At 47.6% G+C, this 21,220-nt stretch overlaps 1 long non-coding RNA gene across 1 annotated transcript in view; it reads left to right on the top strand.

Annotated features, from left to right (window-relative positions):
* LOC142244091 (uncharacterized) overlaps positions 1 to 21,047 on the top strand; it is a 44,796-nt gene extending 23,749 nt beyond the window's left edge. The window contains exons 2-3 of the long non-coding RNA XR_012724435.1: positions 17,703 to 17,853; positions 17,939 to 21,047. This is a non-coding gene — a long non-coding RNA (uncharacterized LOC142244091). The remainder of the gene's footprint in view (positions 1 to 17,702; positions 17,854 to 17,938) is intronic.
* Positions 21,048 to 21,220: the final 173 nt, after the last annotated feature.

The raw sequence follows: 21,220 nt of genomic DNA on the forward strand, positions 1-21,220 counted from the left end.
GCTATTGGACTTTGCTATAGTCCCACTAGTGCCAAGACATTTGCAGCACGTCTGCCTGCGTTGCACACTCCAACTAATTATAACTAAGCCATTATACTAGCAAACACTCAGTGTACCTAGTGGCATCCTATACGTGGCTATTGGACTTTGCTATAGTCCCACTAGTGCCAAGACATTTGCAGCGCGCATCTGCCTGCGTTGCACACTCCAACTAATTATAACTAAGCCATTATACTAGCAAACACTCAGTGTACCTAGTGGCATCCTATACGTGGCTATTGGACTTTGCTATAGTCCCACTAGTGCCAAGACATTTGCAGCGCGCATCTCCCTGCGTTGCACACTCCAACTAATTATAACTAAGCCATTATACTAGCAAACACTCAGTGTACCTAGTGGCATCCTATACGTGGCTATTGGACTTTGCTATAGTCCCACTAGTGCCAAGACATTTGCAGCGCGCATCTGCCTGCGTTGCACACTCCAACTAATTATAACTAAGCCATTATACTAGCAAACACTCAGTGTACCTAGTGGCATCCTATACGTGGCTATTGGACTTTGCTATAGTCCCACTAGTGCCAAGACATTTGCAGCACGTCTGCCTGCGTTGCACACTCCAACTAATTATAACTAAGCCATTATACTAGCAAACACTCAGTGTACCTAGTGGCATCCTATACGTGGCTATTGGACTTTGCTATAGTCCCACTAGTGCCAAGACATTTGCAGCACGTCTGCCTGCGTTGCACACTCCAACTAATTATAACTAAGCCATTATACTAGCAAACACTCAGTGTACCTAGTGGCATCCTATACGTGGCTATTGGACTTTGCTATAGTCCCACTAGTGCCAAGACATTTGCAGCGCGCATCTGCCTGCGTTGCACACTCCAACTAATTATAACTAAGCCATTATACTAGCAAACACTCAGTGTACCTAGTGGCATCCTATACGTGGCTATTGGACTTTGCTATAGTCCCACTAGTGCCAAGACATTTGCAGCACGTCTGCCTGCGTTGCACACTCCAACTAATTATAACTAAGCCATTATACTAGCAAACACTCAGTGTACCTAGTGGCATCCTATACGTGGCTATTGGACTTTGCTATACTCCCACTAGTGCCAAGACATTTGCAGCACGTCTGCCTGCGTTGCACACGCCAACTAATTATAACTAAGCCATTATACTAGCAAACACTCAGTGTACCTAGTGGCATCCTATACGTGGCTATTGGACTTTGCTATAGTCCCACTAGTGCCAAGACATTTGCAGCGCGCATCTGCCTGCGTTGCACACTCCAACTAATTATAACTAAGCCATTATACTAGCAAACACTCAGTGTACCTAGTGGCATCCTATACGTGGCTATTGGACTTTGCTATAGTCCCACTAGTGCCAAGACATTTGCAGCGCGCATCTGCCTGCGTTGCACACTCCAACAAATTATAACTAAGCCATTATACTAGCAAACACTCAGTGTACCTAGTGGCATCCTATACGTGGCTATTGGACTTTGCTATAGTCCCACTAGTGCCAATACATTTGCAGCGCGCATCTCCCTGCGTTGCACACTCCAACTAATTATAACTAAGCCATTATACTAGCAAACACTCAGTGTACCTAGTGGCATCCTATACGTGGCTATTGGACTTTGCTATAGTCCCACTAGTGCCAAGACATTTGCAGCACGTCTGCCTGCGTTGCACACTCCAACTAATTATAACTAAGCCATTATACTAGCAAACACTCAGTGTACCTAGTGGCATCCTATACGTGGCTATTGGACTTTGCTATAGTCCCACTAGTGCCAAGACATTTGCAGCGCGCATCTGCCTGCGTTGCACACTCCATCTAATTATAACTAAGCCATTATACTAGCAAACACTCAGTGTACCTGGTGGCATCCTATACGTGGCTATTGGACTTTGCTATAGTCCCACTAGTGCCAAGACATTTGCAGCACGTCTGCCTGCGTTGCACACTCCAACTAATTATAACTAAGCCATTATACTAGCAAACACTCAGTGTACCTAGTGGCATCCTATACGTGGCTATTGGACTTTGCTATAGTCCCACTAGTGCCAAGACATTTGCAGCACGTCTGCCTGCGTTGCACACTCCAACTAATTATAACTAAGCCATTATACTAGCAAACACTCAGTGTACCTAGTGGCATCCTATACGTGGCTATTGGACTTTGCTATAGTCCCACTAGTGCCAAGACATTTGCAGCGCGCATCTGCCTGCGTTGCACACTCCAACTAATTATAACTAAGCCATTATACTAGCAAACACTCAGTGTACCTAGTGGCATCCTATACGTGGCTATTGGACTTTGCTATAGTCCCACTAGTGCCAAGACATTTGCAGCACGTCTGCCTGCGTTGCACACTCCAACTAATTATAAGTAAGCCATTATACTAGCAAACACTCAGTGTACCTAGTGGCATCCTATACGTGGCTATTGGACTTTGCTATAGTCCCACTAGTGCCAAGACATTTGCAGCACGTCTGCCTGCGTTGCACACTCCAACTAATTATAACTAAGCCATTATACTAGCAAACACTCAGTGTACCTAGTGGCATCCTATACGTGGCTATTGGACTTTGCTATAGTCCCACTAGTGCCAAGACATTTGCAGCGCGCATCTGCCTGCGTTGCACACTCCAACTAATTATAACTAAGCCATTATACTAGCAAACACTCAGTGTACCTAGTGGCATCCTATACGTGGCTATTGGACTTTGCTATAGTCCCACTAGTGCCAAGACATTTGCAGCGCGCATCTCCCTGCGTTGCACACTCCAACTAATTATAACTAAGCCATTATACTAGCAAACACTCAGTGTACCTAGTGGCATCCTATACGTGGCTATTGGACTTTGCTATAGTCCCACTAGTGCCAAGACATTTGCAGCACGTCTGCCTGCGTTGCACACTCCAACTAATTATAACTAAGCCATTATACTAGCAAACACTCAGTGTACCTAGTGGCATCCTATACGTGGCTATTGGACTTTGCTATAGTCCCACTAGTGCCAAGACATTTGCAGCGCGCATCTGCCTGCGTTGCACACTCCAACTAATTATAACTAAGCCATTATACTAGCAAACACTCAGTGTACCTAGTGGCATCCTATACGTGGCTATTGGACTTTGCTATAGTCCCACTAGTGCCAAGACATTTGCAGCGCGCATCTGCCTGCGTTGCACACTCCAACAAATTATAACTAAGCCATTATACTAGCAAACACTCAGTGTACCTAGTGGCATCCTATACGTGGCTATTGGACTTTGCTATAGTCCCACTAGTGCCAAGACATTTGCAGCGCGCATCTCCCTGCGTTGCACACTCCAACTAATTATAACTAAGCCATTATACTAGCAAACACTCAGTGTACCTAGTGGCATCCTATACGTGGCTATTGGACTTTGCTATAGTCCCACTAGTGCCAAGACATTTGCAGCGCGCATCTGCCTGCGTTGCACACTCCAACTAATTATAACTAAGCCATTATACTAGCAAACACTCAGTGTACCTAGTGGCATCCTATACGTGGCTATTGGACTTTGCTATAGTCCCACTAGTGCCAAGACATTTGCAGCGCGCATCTGCCTGCGTTGCACACTCCAACAAATTATAACTAAGCCATTATACTAGCAAACACTCAGTGTACCTAGTGGCATCCTATACGTGGCTATTGGACTTTGCTATAGTCCCACTAGTGCCAAGACATTTGCAGCGCGCATCTCCCTGCGTTGCACACTCCAACTAATTATAACTAAGCCATTATACTAGCAAACACTCAGTGTACCTAGTGGCATCCTATACGTGGCTATTGGACTTTGCTATAGTCCCACTAGTGCCAAGACATTTGCAGCGCGCATCTGCCTGCGTTGCACACTCCAACTAATTATAACTAAGCCATTATACTAGCAAACACTCAGTGTACCTAGTGGCATCCTATACGTGGCTATTGGACTTTGCTATAGTCCCACTAGTGCCAAGACATTTGCAGCGCGCATCTCCCTGCGTTGCACACTCCAACTAATTATAACTAAGCCATTATACTAGCAAACACTCAGTGTACCTAGTGGCATCCTATACGTGGCTATTGGACTTTGCTATAGTCCCACTAGTGCCAAGACATTTGCAGCACGTCTGCCTGCGTTGCACACTCCAACTAATTATAACTAAGTTGCATTGTCAGGGATATTTATTCTTTATTATTCTGCTGTTAATAAAGCTAGACCACCACTGCAATCTTCACCACCTCTCAATTTTTACTACCACATTTTCAGTCCACAATCTTGTCGCAATCAACATGAGTGGCAAAATGACAGATGCTGGTGGAAAGGGGAAGAGGCGTGGTGGAAAAGGCAAAAAAGGTTTTGTCCGTGGGGAAGGTGGCAAAGCTCCATTATCATCTGCTGAAGATAGACCATCTACCAGCAAAAGTAAGATGTCTACTACTTACCGTGGACAATCCGATGTGCTCCCTTTTTTACGGACACGAACAACAGGAAGAAAGGTAGATGATGGGCAAAAAAGGAAAATGCTTGAATGGATCTCAAGTGGTCCAACAAGTGCCCTCTCAGCCACTTCAAGTACCGCATCCAAAAAACACCAGTCCTCTGAGTTGTCATCCCAATCACACTTGATTTCTCCCAGCTCTGAAGTCTCCATCAGCCCTGCACAGTATGGTGGAACTGAGATGGCTAAGTCTGCAGAGCTGTTCAGTCACACTATAGCCTGGGAATCAGAGGTCTGCTCCCAAGCTACAGTGAGTACAGAACAGGAAATGGTCTGCAGTGATGCCCAGAACCTTTGTGACTCTGATTCAGGCCGTGAGGACCAAGTTTCTGAGCATAATGTTGACCCTTTGTCACAAACTGTAACACCTGTGGTTATAGACAATGAGGAACATACTGATGAAGATGAGACGCAGATACCCGATTGGGATGACAACTTAAATATTCGGTCAGGGCAAGAAGAGGCTCGGTCTGAGGGGGAGGGGAGTGCAAACACAACAATTGATGATGACGTTCTAGATCCCACCTACTGTCAACCCCCAGTCAGGCACTCGAGGAGGTCAACAGAGGCGGTGGAGGAGGATGCAACCGACGACGAAGTTACCTTGCGCCTTCCTGGACAGAGTCCGAGCACTGGTAGCACGTCTACAACTGCATCCTCAGCCACCACTCTGCCTATGAGCATTATTCGGGGTGGATCAACAGGTCGCATGGCCTCTAAGCCTTGCCTAGCCTGCTCCTTTTTTGACATCGAAAAAGATCGCCCAACTCATGTGATATGTAACATTTGTCATGATTCTCTTAGTAGAGGTCAAAACCTCAGCAGTTTGACAACTTCTTCCATGAATCGTCACATGAATAAATATCATAAGTCCCGGTGGGAAGCTCACCGTGCTGCAATGCGGCCTAGCGGAGCGAACCATCCACCGCCCGCCCCTTCCAGTGCATCCGCGCGCTCTTCATCTTCTAGGACTGTGGGGACAGCTGTCACACCTGTTTTTCCACGCAAAACTTCCACCACTGTAACCGCAACAGGCAGTTTGCTTGGTAGGTCGTCAGTTGGTTTGGAAGGGGAAACAAGTGAGTGTGTACAGCTCTCTCAGACATCGATAGCACCAACGTTGGATCAAGGCAACATCATGTCTCCGCCTGCACTTTCCTCACAAACCTGCATTTTTCCAGGGACACCCTACTCAACACCGTCTACACACAGCAGCCAGATCTCTGTCCCTCAGATGTGGTCAAATAAAAGGCCACTTCCTCCGACCCATGACAAAGCTAAGAGGTTGACTCTATCCCTCTGTAAGCTGTTGGCTACCGAAATGCTGCCTTTCCGCCTAGTGGACACACAGGATTTTAGAGACCTTATGTCTGTCGCTGTGCCCCAGTACCAGATGCCTAGTCGCCACTACTTCTCTAAGAAAGGTGTGCCCGCGCTACACCAGCATGTCGCACACAACATCACCGCTTCCTTGAGAAACTCTGTGTGTGAACGGGTGCATTTCACCACCGATACTTGGACCAGTAAGCATGGACAGGGACGTTACATGTCGCTGACTGGGCACTGGGTAACTATGGTGATAGATGGTGAAGGGTCTGCTGCACAAGTCTTGCCGTCCCCACGACTTGTGTGTCAATCCTCTGTCTGTCCAAGTTCCGCCACAGCTTCTGCATCCTCCACCTCATCTGGGTCCTCCACCTCCGCCCCAAGCCTGCCTGGTCAGGCCACCAGCGTTCTCACTGCGCAGAAGGAATCACGCATGCCTCATTACTATGCTGGCAGCAGAGCGCAACGGCATCAGGCGGTCTTTAGCTTGACATGTCTTGGGAATAAGAGTCACACAGCTGAGGAGTTGTGGTCAGCTCTGCGGTCCGAGTTTAATAAATGGTTGTCTCCACTCAAACTGCAGCCTGGTAAGGCCGTGTGCGACAATGCTGCAAACCTGGGTGCAGCACTTCGCCAGGGCAAGGTGACACACGTACCTTGTATGGCTCACGTGTTGAACCTTGTCGTCCAGCAATTTTTAACACACTATCCCGGCCTAGATGGCCTTCTGAACAGGGCACGAAAACTGTCAGCTCACTTCCGCCGTTCAAGCGCCGCAGCAGAGCGACTTGCATCGCTCCAGAAGTCTTTCGGCCTGCCGGTTCATCGCCTGAAATGCGATGTGGCGACACGCTGGAATTCAACTCTCCACATGTTACAGCGACTGTGGCAGCACCGCAGAGCCCTGGTGCAATACGTCATGACGTATAGCCTGGGCCAACGAGATGCAGAGGTGGGGCAGATCACCCTGATGGAGTGGTCTCAGATCAAGGACCTATGCACCCTTCTGCACAGTTTCGACATGGCGACGAATATGTTTAGCTCTGACAATGCCATTATCAGCATGACGATTCCAGTCATTTACATGCTGGAGCACACGCTAAACACTATTCGGAGTCAGGGGGTGGGACAACATGAAGGGGAGGAACTACAGGAGGATTCATATGCGCAAGGGACAACAACATCACCAAGGTCCAGACGTTCATCATCACCAACGCAGCAGGCATGGGACCATGGGGGACAGGGATCGACAAGGGCGCATAGTAGCAGGCGAAATGTTGAGCAAGGTGCAGGAGAACATGAAGAAATGGAGGACGAACTGTCCATGGACATGGAAGACTCAGCGGATGAGGGAGACCTTGGTCAAATTTCAGTTGAAAGAGGTTGGGGGGAGATGTCAGAGGAAGAAAGAACGGGTAGCACCTCTATGCCACAAACACAGCGTGGACTTGGTCCGCATGGCTGCGCAAGACACATGAGTGCCTTTTTGTTGCACTACCTCCAACATGACAGTCGTATTGTCAAAATTAGAAGTGATGATGACTACTGGATTGCCACACTATTAGATCCCCGGTACAAGTCCAAATTTTGTGACATAATTCCAGCCATAGAAAGGGACGCACGTATGCAGGAGTATCAGCAGAAGCTGTTACTAGATCTTAGCTCGGCTTTTCCACCAAACAACCGTGCAGGTGCAGGGAGTGAATCTCCCAGTTGTAACTTGACAAACATGGGACGGTCTCGTCATCTTCAACAGTCTACCCGTACCAGTAGGACCGTATCTGGTGCCGGTAACAGCAATTTTATGGAATCTTTTCATAATTTTTTTAGACCCTCTTTTGCAAGGCCACCAGAGACAACAAGTCTGACACATAGTCAACGGCTGGAGAGGATGATACAGGAGTATCTCCAAATGAACATCGATGCCATGACTGTGCAACTGGAGCCTTGCTCCTTTTGGGCTTCAAACCTAGAAAAATGGCCAGAGCTCGCAACTTACGCCTTGGAGATTTTGTCGTGTCCAGCTGCCAGCGTTGTCTCTGAACGTGTATTCAGTGCTGCTGGGTGTGTGCTGACAGATAAGCGCACGCGTCTGTCCAGTGACAATGTGGACAGACTGACGTTCATCAAAATGAACAAGTCATGGATCCAGAAGGAATTTACTACCCCTGTGTCATCCTGGGGAGAGTAAATGCTTGTTGATTTGGAATGTGCTTGATGCAAATCAAAACATCCTGTTTGCAACTAGGGCACAAGTGCTGCCACTGATAAGGTGTCTGTGTGGGGCCCAATTTTTGGAAAAAAGGGAGACTCCGCTTGGAGTAACCCTTGCTTGCTGTGTTTTTAAAAGAAGCCAAGATGAACAGAGCTGGGATCAGGAAAGACTTTGCTACCTACCCCGGTGTCATCCTGGGGACGGATAAGAATGGCGTATTTTGGAATGTGCTTGATGCAAATCTAGCTGTGAAGTGTACAACTAGGGCACAAGTGCTGCCACTGAATGGGTGGGTGTGTGTGGGGCACAATTTTTGGAAAAAAAGTGAGACTCCGCTTGGAGTAACCCTTGCTTGCTGTGTTTTTAAAAGAAGCCAAGATGAACAGAGCTGGGATCAGGAAAGACTTTGCTACCTACCCCGGTGTCATCCTGGGGACGGATAAGAATGGCGTATTTTGGAATGTGCTTGATGCAAATCTAGCTGTGAAGTGTACAACTAGGGCACAAGTGCTGCCACTGAATGGGTGGGTGTGTGTGGGGCACAATTTTTGGAAAAAAAGTGAGACTCCGCTTGGAGTAACCCTTGCTTGCTGTGTTTTTAAAAGAAGCCAAGATGAACAGAGCTGGGATCAGGAAAGACTTTGCTACCTACCCCGGTGTCATCCTGGGGACGGATAAGAATGGCGTATTTTGGAATGTGCTTGATGCAAATCTAGCTGTGAAGTGTACAACTAGGGCACAAGTGCTGCCACTGAATGGGTGGGTGTGTGTGGGGCACAATTTTTGGAAAAAAAGTGAGACTCCGCTTGGAGTAACCCTTGCTTGCTGTGTTTTTAAAAGAAGCCAAGATGAACAGAGCTGGGATCAGGAAAGACTTTGCTACCTACCCCGGTGTCATCCTGGGGACGGATAAAAATGGCGTATTTTGGAATGTGCTTGATGCAAATCTAGCTGTGAAGTGTACAACTAGGGCACAAGTGCTGCCACTGAATGGGTGGGTGTGTGTGGGGCACAATTTTTGGAAAAAAAGGGAGACTCCGCTTGGAGTAACCCTTGCTTACATTGTTTTTAAAAGAAGCCAAGATGAACAGAGCTGGGATCAGGAAAGACTTTGCTACCTACCCCGGTGTCATCCTGGGGACGGATAAGAATGGCGTATTTTGGAATGTGCTTGATGCAAATCTAGCTGTGAAGTGTACAACTAGGGCACAAGTGCTGCCACTGAATGGGTGGGTGTGTGTGGGGCACAATTTTTGGAAAAAAAGTGAGACTCCGCTTGGAGTAACCCTTGCTTGCTGTGTTTTTAAAAGAAGCCAAGATGAACAGAGCTGGGATCAGGAAAGACTTTGCTACCTACCCCGGTGTCATCCTGGGGACGGATAAGAATGGCGTATTTTGGAATGTGCTTGATGCAAATCTAGCTGTGAAGTGTACAACTAGGGCACAAGTGCTGCCACTGAATGGGTGGGTGTGTGTGGGGCACAATTTTTGGAAAAAAAGGGAGACTCCGCTTGGAGTAACCCTTGCTTACATTGTTTTTAAAAGAAGCCAAGATGAACAGAGCTGGGATCAGGAAAGACTTTGCTACCTACCCCGGTGTCATCCTGGGGATGGATAAGAATGGCGTATTTTGGAATGTGCTTGATGCAAATCTAGCTGTGAAGTGTACAACTAGGGCACAAGTGCTGCCACTGAATGGGTGGGTGTGTGTGGGGCACAATTTTTGGAAAAAAAGTGAGACTCCGCTTGGAGTAACCCTTGCTTGCTGTGTTTTTAAAAGAAGCCAAGATGAACAGAGCTGGGATCAGGAAAGACTTTGCTACCTACCCCGGTGTCATCCTGGGGACGGATAAGAATGGCGCATTTTGGAATGTGCTTGATGCAAATCTAGCTGTGAAGTGTACAACTAGGGCACAAGTGCTGCCACTGAATGGGTGGGTGTGTGTGGGGCACAATTTTTGGAAAAAAAGTGAGACTCCGCTTGGAGTAACCCTTGCTTGCTGTGTTTTTAAAAGAAGCCAAGATGAACAGAGCTGGGATCAGGAAAGACTTTGCTACCTACCCCGGTGTCATCCTGGGGACGGATAAGAATGGCGTATTTTGGAATGTGCTTGATGCAAATCTAGCTGTGAAGTGTACAACTAGGGCACAAGTGCTGCCACTGAATGGGTGGGTGTGTGTGGGGCACAATTTTTGGAAAAAAAGGGAGACTCCGCTTGGAGTAACCCTTGCTTACATTGTTTTTAAAAGAAGCCAAGATGAACAAGTCATGGGTCAGCAAAGACTTTATCTACCTACCCCGGTGTCATCCTGGGGACGGATAAGAATGGCGTATTTTGGAATGTGCTTGATGCAAATCTAGCTGTGAAGTGTACAACTAGGGCACAAGTGCTGCCACTGAATGGGTGGGTGTGTGTGGGGCACAATTTTTGGAAAAAAAGGGAGACTCCGCTTGGAGTAACCCTTGCTTGCTGTGTTTTTAAAAGAAGACAAGATGAACAGAGCTGGGATCAGGAAAGACTTTGCTACCTACCCCGGTGTCATCCTGGGGACGGATAAGAATGGCGTATTTTGGAGTGTGCTTGATGCAAATGTAGCTGTGAAGTGTACAACTAGGGCACAAGTGCTGCCACTGAATGGGTGGGTGTGTGGGGCCCAATTTTTGGAAAAAAAGGGAGACTCCGCTTGGAGTAACCCTTGCTTGCTGTGTTTTTAAAAGAAGCCAAGATGAACAGAGCTGGGATCAGGAAAGACTTTGCTACCTACCCCGGTGTCATCCTGGGGACGGATAAGAATGGCGTATTTTTGAATGTGCTTGATGCAAATCAAAACATCCTGTTTGCAACTAGGGCCCAAGTGCTGCCACTGATGGGGTGGGTGTCTGTGTGGCCCAATTTTTGGAAAAAAGGGAGACTCCGCTTGGAGTAACCCTTGCTTGCTGTGTTTTTAAAAGAAGCCAAGATGAACAGAGCTGGGATCAGGAAAGACTTTGCTACCTACCCCGGTGTCATCCTGGGGACGGATAAGAATGGCGTATTTTTGAATGTGCTTGATGCAAATCTAGCTGTGAAGTGTACAACTAGGGCCCAAGTGCTGCCACTGATGGGGTGGGTGTCTGTGTGGCCCAATTTTTGGAAAAAAGGGAGACTCCGCTTGGAGTAACCCTTGCTTGCTGTGTTTTTAAAAGAAGCCAAGATGAACAGAGCTGGGATCAGGAAAGACTTTGCTACCTACCCCGGTGTCATCCTGGGGACGGATAAGAATGGCGTATTTTTGAATGTGCTTGATGCAAATCTAGCTGTGAAGTGTACAACTAGGGCCCAAGTGCTGCCACTGATGGGGTGGGTGTCTGTGTGGCCCAATTTTTGGAAAAAAGGGAGACTCCGCTTGGAGTAACCCTTGCTTGCTGTGTTTTTAAAAGAAGCCAAGATGAACAGAGCTGGGATCAGGAAAGACTTTGCTACCTACCCCGGTGTCATCCTGGGGACGGATAAGAATGGCGTATTTTTGAATGTGCTTGATGCAAATCTAGCTGTGAAGTGTACAACTAGGGCCCAAGTGCTGCCACTGATGGGGTGGGTGTCTGTGTGGCCCAATTTTTGGAAAAAAGGGAGACTCCGCTTGGAGTAACCCTTGCTTGCTGTGTTTTTAAAAGAAGCCAAGATGAACAGAGCTGGGATCAGGAAAGACTTTGCTACCTACCCCGGTGTCATCCTGGGGACGGATAAGAATGGCGTATTTTTGAATGTGCTTGATGCAAATCTAGCTGTGAAGTGTACAACTAGGGCCCAAGTGCTGCCACTGATGGGGTGGGTGTCTGTGTGGCCCAATTTTTGGAAAAAAGGGAGACTCCGCTTGGAGTAACCCTTGCTTGCTGTGTTTTTAAAAGAAGCCAAGATGAACAGAGCTGGGATCAGGAAAGACTTTGCTACCTACCCCGGTGTCATCCTGGGGACGGATAAGAATGGCGTATTTTTGAATGTGCTTGCTGCAAATCTAGCTGTGAATTGTACAACTGGGGCCCAACTGCTGCCACTGAATGGGTGGGTGGGTGTGGGGCCCAATTTTTGGAAAAAAAGGGAGACTATGCTTGGAGTCACCTTGCGGTGTTTTACATGATTTTAGAATGGCGTGCCATGCCTATATCTGTGTGTCCTCCTCTTTTTCCTTGTCCAGCTGTTTTGTTTTCGCATGAGTATATGTCCTTGTCACTTTCCAATGTGTTTGAGTTGTTTGTCACCTTTTGGACACCTTTGAGGGTGTTTTCTAGGTGTTTTACTGTGTTTGTGATTGCCTGCCATTGTTTCCTATTGGCTCGAGTTCGGTTCGTCGAACGTTCGACGAGCCGAACTCGAACGGGAGGTCCGTTCGGCGAACCGACCTCAAGCCGAACCGGGACCGGTTCGCTCATCTCTACCCTGGACCTCACCAGTGGGTACTGGCAAGTGGCAGTGGCACCGGAGGACCGGGAGAAAACAGCCTTCACCACCCCAATGGGGCTCTGTGAATTCAATAGTATGCCATTTGGGCTGTGTAATGCCCCTGGAACCTTCCAACGGCTGATGGAGTGCTGTCTGGGACATCTAAACTTCGAGACCGTCCTGTTATACCTGGATGATGTGATCGTGTACTTTTAGATGTATGAAGCCCATCTGGAGCACCTAGCCGAGGTGTTCGCATTCCTTGCCAAATACGGGATGAAGTTGAAGCCTTCTAAGTGTCACCTACTAAAACCCAGAGTGCAGTACCTGGGGCATGTGGTGAGTGCGGAGGGTGTCGCCCCCGACCCTGAGAAGATCACTGCCATCCAAGACTGGCCGAGACCAACCACAGTGAGGGAAGTAAGGCAGTTCTTGGGTCTGGTGGGGTACTACCGACGCTTCATCAAGGGGTACACGAAGATGGCTGCCCCCATGCAAGACCTCCTCGTGGGACAGACCAAAGGTGGTAGACCCATCGGAGCCCCACTGGTGTGGGAAGACGGGCATGAGGAATCCTTCCGCCAGCTGAAAGCGGCCTTGACCGGAGAAGAGGTCCTAGCATACCCTGACTATGGCAGCCCATTCATCCTTTATACAGATGCCAGCAATGTGGGTTTGGGGGCAGTCCTGTCCCAGGTCCAGGACGGAAAGGAGAAAGTGATTGCCTATGCTAGCCGAAAACTCCGGCCGACCGAGAGGAACCCTGAGAACTACAGCTCCTTCAAGCTTGAGCTCCTGGCACTGGTATGGGCTATCACCGAGCGGTTCCGCCACTACCTGGCCGCAGCAAAATTCACCGCTTTCACGGATAATAATCCGTTGACTCACCTGGACACGGCCAAGTTGGGCGCGTTGGAGCAGCGGTGGGTGGCCAGGCTAGCCAACTATGACTTCACTATCAAATACAGGGCCGGTCGTGTCAACATTAATGCTGATGCACTCTCTCGGATGACCCACTTGTCAGAAGGAGGGTACGAGGATGATGACCTCGAAGAGATCAAGTTGCCTGCATTTCACCAGCCACCAACTGAGAAAGTACATGTCCATCAACAAAGGGTGAACCTGGATCCACGGACCAGTCAGGAGTGGCAGGAAGCTCAAAACCAGGCGCCCGCTGTCCGCCTAGTCAAGACCCTGGTGGAGCAAGGCGCTATTGGGATGGACCCTGCCGCCCCAGCTGAAGCTCAACGCTTGTGGAAGGAACGGACCTGGCTGTTTCTACATCAAGGGAAGCTGTACCGTGAGCTGATCAACCCGAAGACTCATGAGAAAATCCGCCAGTTGGTTATTCCCCAAGCTGATGTACCCACTGTTCTGCAGGCATACCATGATGGTGCCGGACACTTTGGATGGAAAAAGCTGGAGATGCTGTTGAGGGAGCGGTTCTATTGGAGTGGGATGCGGGAGTCTGTGGAGGCCTGGTGCCGAGAGTGCGGTCCTTGTACGCTGAGGAGGAAGGACGAAGCTAGCCAGAAGGCCAGAACACCCGATCATTACACATCATTACACATCAGTCGCTGGAGCTGGTCGCCTTGGACCATGTAAAGCTCACCCCCAGCCGAAGTGGGTACACTTACGCTCTGACCATAGTGGATCACTACTCCCGGTTCATGGTGGTTGTCCCGGTCAAAGACCTAACCGGCCGTACCGCCGCTAGAGCGTTCCAAGCTTACTTCTGTCAACCCCATGGATACCCTGAGAAGGTGCTTACTGACCAAGGCCCAGCCTTTGAAGCGGAGGTATTCCATGAGTTCTGTCAGCTGTACGGCTGCAAGAAGATCCGGACCACGCCTTACCATGCCCAGACCAACGGTATGTGTGAGAAGATGAACCATTTGGTCCTTGGCCTCCTCAAGACGTTGCCGCTGGAAGAGCGGGACCTGTGGCCGGAGAAGCTGCCTGACTTGGTCGATATGTACAACAATATCCCGTCCAGCTCAACAAAGTGCACCCCAGCATATCTGATGAGGGCTCGTCCCGGCCGACTGCCGGTGGACCTGGAAATGGGACTGGAAGCCCCGGAGACACTCCCCTCGACGGCTGAATGGGACACCCGGCGGAGGGTGCAGTACCAACAGATTCAGGAGTATGTGGAGAAGAATTGAAGTCAGAGTCGAGAACAACAGGAGCGGCGCTTCAACCAGAAGGCGTCTGCGGGCCCTTTCCAGCCTGGAGATGTGGTTTTAAAGCGGAAGAGGAAGACCCACAAGCTGGATGATCAATGGGAACAAACCCCATACGTCATACAGCCCACAGGATGGGAAGATGGGAAGGCCTACCAGATCAGTCGTGACCAAGGGGGCACTTTGGCCACGGTTTCCCGGGACCATCTGAAAAGGTGCCCACCAGCATTGAGGGCAACGGTTGAAGTACCAGTTCCTTTACCAGCAGAGAAGGCAAAAGAGGTGATCCACACTGTGATGGGTGACTTCCCAGCAGACTGGCCTACACAGAACGGCGCGGTGATTCTTCCAGTGATACTGTTCCCACAACCTGTGGATGAAGAAGTGATGGAGGCGGTCAACCGTGAGCCAGAACCAGTGCCAGTGCCCAGGGATGAACCTGCGCCCAGCTCCCCTATGCCTCCGCCTGCCCCACACGTTAGCAGGGAGGAGGAACTGATTGTTCCCTTTGCCCCACTGCCTAGCCCCACTGACACCGGACCCCGGAGGTCCACCCGTCCCAACCTAGGTAGGCCCCCACTTAGGTACAGGGAAACCGTTCTTTAGAAGAGAGGGGGAAGAAAGCGTGTGTTTGAAAAAGTTTTTGAGAATGAAAAATGATTACCGAAGCCTCACCTGATTGTCTACCGTGATTGGAAACCGGCCATTGCCGGCACCGTTGTCCCCGTGGGGACCGCTTGAAAAAGTTGTTTTGCATAGAAACTTCTATGAACAGGCCCGAGAACTTGCAGGGCAACCACAAACGTTAAGTGGGTTGTAAATAAAAATCTGTTGTTACAGCTGACCGTTACCGCCTCCGGAGAGGCATGTTGGAGGGAGGGCCCGCAGTGGAGCAGGCTGGGGCCCAGCCACCACAGGAACCGGTGGCTACCCTCTGGAGGGGAAGGACAGATCCCGCTCGAGTAACTTGTGCTGGACTGGGGTCAAGGGGTGCTGCCTGGGTTTTAGGGGCAGCATCAGGGCCAGGTTACTTGGGTGGGAGAGAGCGGCAGTAACAACCGTTTAAAACTGTTAGCAACGTTTAAGTACTGAACCTCCCGATGTGGGATGATGTCATAAATTGTATTATGTTTACCTTTTATATATTTTCAGAAAATAAAACCGGTGTTGGACGGGCAGCCCGCGGATGGTCTGCATTTTGCTAAGGGGGAATGTGACGCCCTGGGCAAGCCAGGGGTCACAGGTCATAACACCACCACACCCTACACCCCAGATAGGAACATCAAGGCTAACCAAAAATCCTTGTTGCCTTCCTCCAGGGGCTGATGTCCACACCAGGGGGTGGGCCAGGCGGTTGGCTCCGCCCACCGAGGAGTACACAGCCCTGGAGGCGGGAGAACCAGACAGTTAAGAAAAGTTAGTGGAAGTAGAAGGAAGGGAAGTAGTAGAGGAGCTTGAGAGGAGTAAAAAGTGACAGTTTGTAAAGCCTGAAGCTGGTCCGGGTGTGTGCCCCGGACTGAGACAGCAAGGTCAGCAGACGGCGGTGACTGTCCGCAGGAGCGGCTGACTGGAGGTTGCCGAAAGGACCGCGGACGGGTGGTGGCCCGGCGGTACCGGAGCGGTATACAAAGTGAAGCCAGCACCAGTGGCAGGGGCCTTTCGGATCCCGGCAAGGCTAGGAGTCACCGTGAATTTGCCAAATCCGTTAGTGAAGGGGACCTCTGGGTCTCCCAACAACCAAGTCCCGATTGAAGGCAACAGTCCAACCGTTGGAGAGAGACACCGCCACCGCCAGGGCACCAGTTTCTCAGGGCCAGCGCCTGCGGGCAAAGTAGGGCTCCTCCGGCCCATATCCAAGACGGGGAGCGGGTTACCGGTGGGAACCCATCGTTACCATCATCATCTCAGGTGCAGGAAAAGGGACCGTTACCGTCAACTACTGGGGAACAGCAAGTGCAGCCGTCCGTGGGAACCGTCTTTCCAGCCGTGTGTTTTACCGAGAACTGTGTCCCTGTCTCAGGCTGAGTGAGTACCACAGTGCCGCAAGGCACAGCGCTGCCCCCGCGTCCCTGCACCCCACCAAGCCCTGCACCGGCCCCGCCATCCCTCATCACCCACCTCATCACTGGGCCCCGGGACAACCAACCCCCTACCCACGGAGTGGAGGACTAACATCTAGCTGCTCCATACCATCACTCCCGGGATCCCCATACAGAGCAGCGGTGGTGTCAACAAATCACCACAACTGTGGGTGGCGTCACGGACAATAAACTATCCAAAAAACCAATCCCCTTTCACTCACGGGCAGGGAGCGCCGCTCGAGTCCCCAGGATCCGGCCCATCGCTCGAGCCACCGAGCAGCGGCAGGCCGCAGCAGCCGCAGCGCCAGCCGGACCCGAGCAGAGGGAGAGCGTGGCGTCCCCTCCTCCGCCCGCGACATATATGTGGCCTGCAAAGCATTTTATGCGTGTACAAAAGGCATTTCAGGGTGGTCAAGCAAAAATTATTAAACATGTTTGATTTAGATTTTTGTGTTCAATTTTTTGCTACTTCTATTCTAAATGTGCTGTGAAATGTCTATACATTTTGAGTTGTATTTTCATGTTTGGTTTATTATGCATGTCCCTTGGTGTCACCATGTCTGGAATGGTAACAGTAATGTGTAGTGTATAATGGTAAATCTTTGAGGAACGTATGGCACTTCATGGGTTTATAGACATTTTGTTTCTCATGGCTTACTGTAGGTTTTTTTTGTATTTATTTTTGTAAGTAAAAAAGGAGATAAATGATTATACAGTGGTTTAATCTTTTTACTGGAGATCTTGTTTTCTTTCTCATGCTTATTGTGTTATTATGTCACTAAATGAGTGTTATGGGTTGTTGTTTTCATACACATGGATGTGTGTTCCATTTTATTTAAATTGCTGCAATAGAAGAATAATGTTTTTGGGGTTTTTTATTATTCAATTGTTATAATTTGTGACCTTAGTATACCAATTTTTTTTTTTTTAAACAGTGGATCTTGTTAAACGGTGATGGCGCTCAGCACGTGACCAGTTCAGAAGAGAATATAACCCAGTGGCAACCACAGCTGCCGCAGCCAAAAAGAAAAAATATGTCCATTATGAAAGACTCACCTTCCTCATGCCCATTATGGAAGTACCAAAGTAAGTTTAAACCATTACATCACATGGTATTTTTTTTTTCTAAATGCACACATTAATTATTTATTTTTTTTTTCTTTCTTCAAAGTACAGAGGATAACCTTGAACATAGTGAGGAAGCCCAGTCAGCAGTATTACAGCAACCTCTGCTTCTGAGATGGAGCCTACCTCATATCAACCACCAACAATCCCCAACACCAGCCAGCCAGACGCAGAAGAAATGTCCTCTGATTTAGGTTTGGGAACAAGTCAATCCACTAATGTAATTCCAGGCCAGTCTACAGGGCAACAAAGTGGCCCTTCACCAGTTCTTGCAGAGAGTAGTCCACAGCAACATGCAGGCATACAGCCAAGAATATCAACTAATACCATGCGCACAGTAGCACAATCTATCCGTGGTCGCAGACATAGGCGTTATGAAGATTTACGTTCCCTGCCAGATATCATTGATACCAGAATAATACACATGATGAATTCACTGATACCAGAGAGTGATGGAGAGAAATTTTGCAGCTCCCTTTCTCCCTCTCTTGCATTGGTTGCACCTGATAGGCAGGACAGATTGAGGGCGTCCTTAATAACACTAATATCTGCTACCCAACGTGAGCCAGAACCCATATATTGTTTTGAAGTGATAGAGCAATGGAGAGCTAATCCACATGGTCCACACACAAACACAACCCAACAAACTGTGGAAACCCAAACTGAAGAACATTTCTCTAATTTTCAACTAAATCCTGTAGTGCAACAAATACATATACAGTGTCCATCTTCTTCTATGGGAAGTGATGTACAAATTAGGCCAACAATTGTCCAACACCAAACAGGTACATTAATGACACAAAGGCCATCTCAACAGCCATCATTTGTCCCACAAGTACCCAAACAGACACCAATGCAAACCTCTTTGAACTATCCTAGTATTGTTAGTAATGTTCATAGACTACCTCAAATGTTTCAACAACCAACATCCTACTATGTTCCTAATAATCTACAACAACAGTACTTTCAACATCAGACTTACCCAACTAACTTCACATACACACATACTCAGCCTCTTCCAACACATCAATATGTACCACCTACACTTGGTCTTCCATCTGCTCAAACAACTGCATCATTATTTGTTCCAAGTACAACAACTGTTACTAGTGGAAACACTGATCAGTCACTCACTACAACATCTAGTGTTGTGCAGCAAACATATTCTGTAGATGTCAATGCAATAGAGACTACACAGGAAAGCATCACTAGCCTAGAGGATTTAGTTGAATCATAATGTGATATTGTATGTATTATTATACATTTTGGTATGTTTTCTAGGGTATTGCTGGTCGGAAAACATTTCAAAATGTAACACATTACTTACTCTATATGCATGGGGTCATATTTGTGTTTTCCTTTTAAAAAATTCAATAGCAATTACTCTATCACTTCAATAACATTACCTGCCTGTTAGAATTTGTAACCACAAAGAACCATTAGGGACCGTGTTTTAACCTGAAAAGCTTAACGTTATTGAATCAGATAAAAATTAACAATCATATGTGTCAAAACAAGAGATATCAGATTTATCACACTGGACATGTCAACATACCAACATTATGACAGTGGCCTCCACACTGCTGTCTAATTAACGATAATACATCCAATAGCCTGTGTTTGTATTGTTAAAGCTCTCCTACAGTCCCTGCCATAACCGCTGTGCAAACATCTGGCTATGTAATTTATATTGAAGTGCAATGGACTAGTTAATTATTGCTGCAGATGATATTATGCATCCCAGATTCATAGGGATTCCTACCAAAACGTACAAGGATCATCCTGCCAATATATTTAAAGTGAATCTCTAGTGGCTCCACTGCGAGTAAAATAGCAAGCAGTGGCAACAGCGTCCGTGCCCCAGACAATCACCTCCACCGAGTGACTGGGGAAATCTACGGCAATGTAGAGATACACTGACCTGACTGTGATGTAGATTGGCGTGACCGTCCTTTATCCCGACGCGCGTTTCCCACTTCTTCAGTTACTTGCAAAAAAAACCCAAACCTGATTTTATAGCAATAAAGTAAAATCCCAATAGCTTATTGGGACCACAAACACAACCAACCAACCAAAAAACCACAAAGAATACCTATGTATGGTCATTTTCTCTTTTGTATTACATATGTGTTTGTGCTTATGTAAACAAGTGATATAAACTATAACAATGTCAAATTTATACATGACTTTGGCGATTTAAACTAAAGTAATCTTTAAACTGATTCCTCACTTGTAGACCAGAAGTGGACACATTGGTTCTAACAATACCATTCTCTACCAATGGTGCATTTAATGCAGGCAACTCCTCAATGTCTTCGTCATTGCTTTCATGTTATCTACAGTAATTATGTAACACTACTGTAGCTTTAATGACAGCCTTGATGGTGGTTGGTTGGAGTTGGATGGTGGTTTGATAAATGTGCCATCTTGAGGCCAAAATGCCAAAGGCACATTCAACATAGCAACGTGCTCTGGCCAATTTGCTATTAAATAGGGCTTTTGATCTGTCCAGCCCCCTTCTGGGATATGGACGCATCAAATGCCTAGACAATGCAAACCCCTGATCTGCAACCATGACAAAAGGAACAATAGGGCCATTATTACCAGGCAATGGTCTTGGTGCAGGCAAACTTAAACTATCAGACATTAATCGTCTTGCTAGACGTGAGCTTCTGAAAATGCGTGCATCTGAGGCACTGCCATAGGCCCCAATATCAGCAAATAATAAGCAGTAGTTTGTATCTACCATGGCCAAAATAACTACAGAAAAAAACTTATGATAATTAAAATATCTTGATGCAGAGTTCGGTGGTTTCTTCACTCTAATGTTTTTTCCATCAATGGCGCCAATACAATTAGGAAACGCTGTTTTCTCCAAAAATTCATCTGACATGTGCATCCATTCCTGTGTTGAAGGTAGCTGCATGACATGATGCCTAAGGGTCTCCCATAGCACAGTGCAGGTATGCAGGATAATCTTGCCAATTGTAGACCTTCCCAATAAGAATTCGAAATGTAGACTGCTGATGGATTGCCCAATTGCAAGGTAACTGAAATAGAAAAAAAAATGACATTACTTTGACTATTCATGAAAGTTGTTTTCCAAAACTAATATTTGTGTCATCCAATGACTGGCGAGATACTGTGTATAACTATTATTTTATTGCTTTTGTTGGAAAAACATACGTGTTGATATTTACTTTACATATTGGAAAAATATTTACTTTTCTGTTTAATAAACAAGATTGTTTGATTTATGACTATTGTTTCTTTAATTTTGGTAGAGTTAAAATGGTAGATGTGAGCTATCAGATCATATTTTAAGATT

This window comes from Anomaloglossus baeobatrachus, chromosome 6 (assembly GCF_048569485.1).
Source record: "Anomaloglossus baeobatrachus isolate aAnoBae1 chromosome 6, aAnoBae1.hap1, whole genome shotgun sequence".
Classification (NCBI taxonomy): Eukaryota; Metazoa; Chordata; class Amphibia; order Anura; family Aromobatidae; genus Anomaloglossus; species Anomaloglossus baeobatrachus.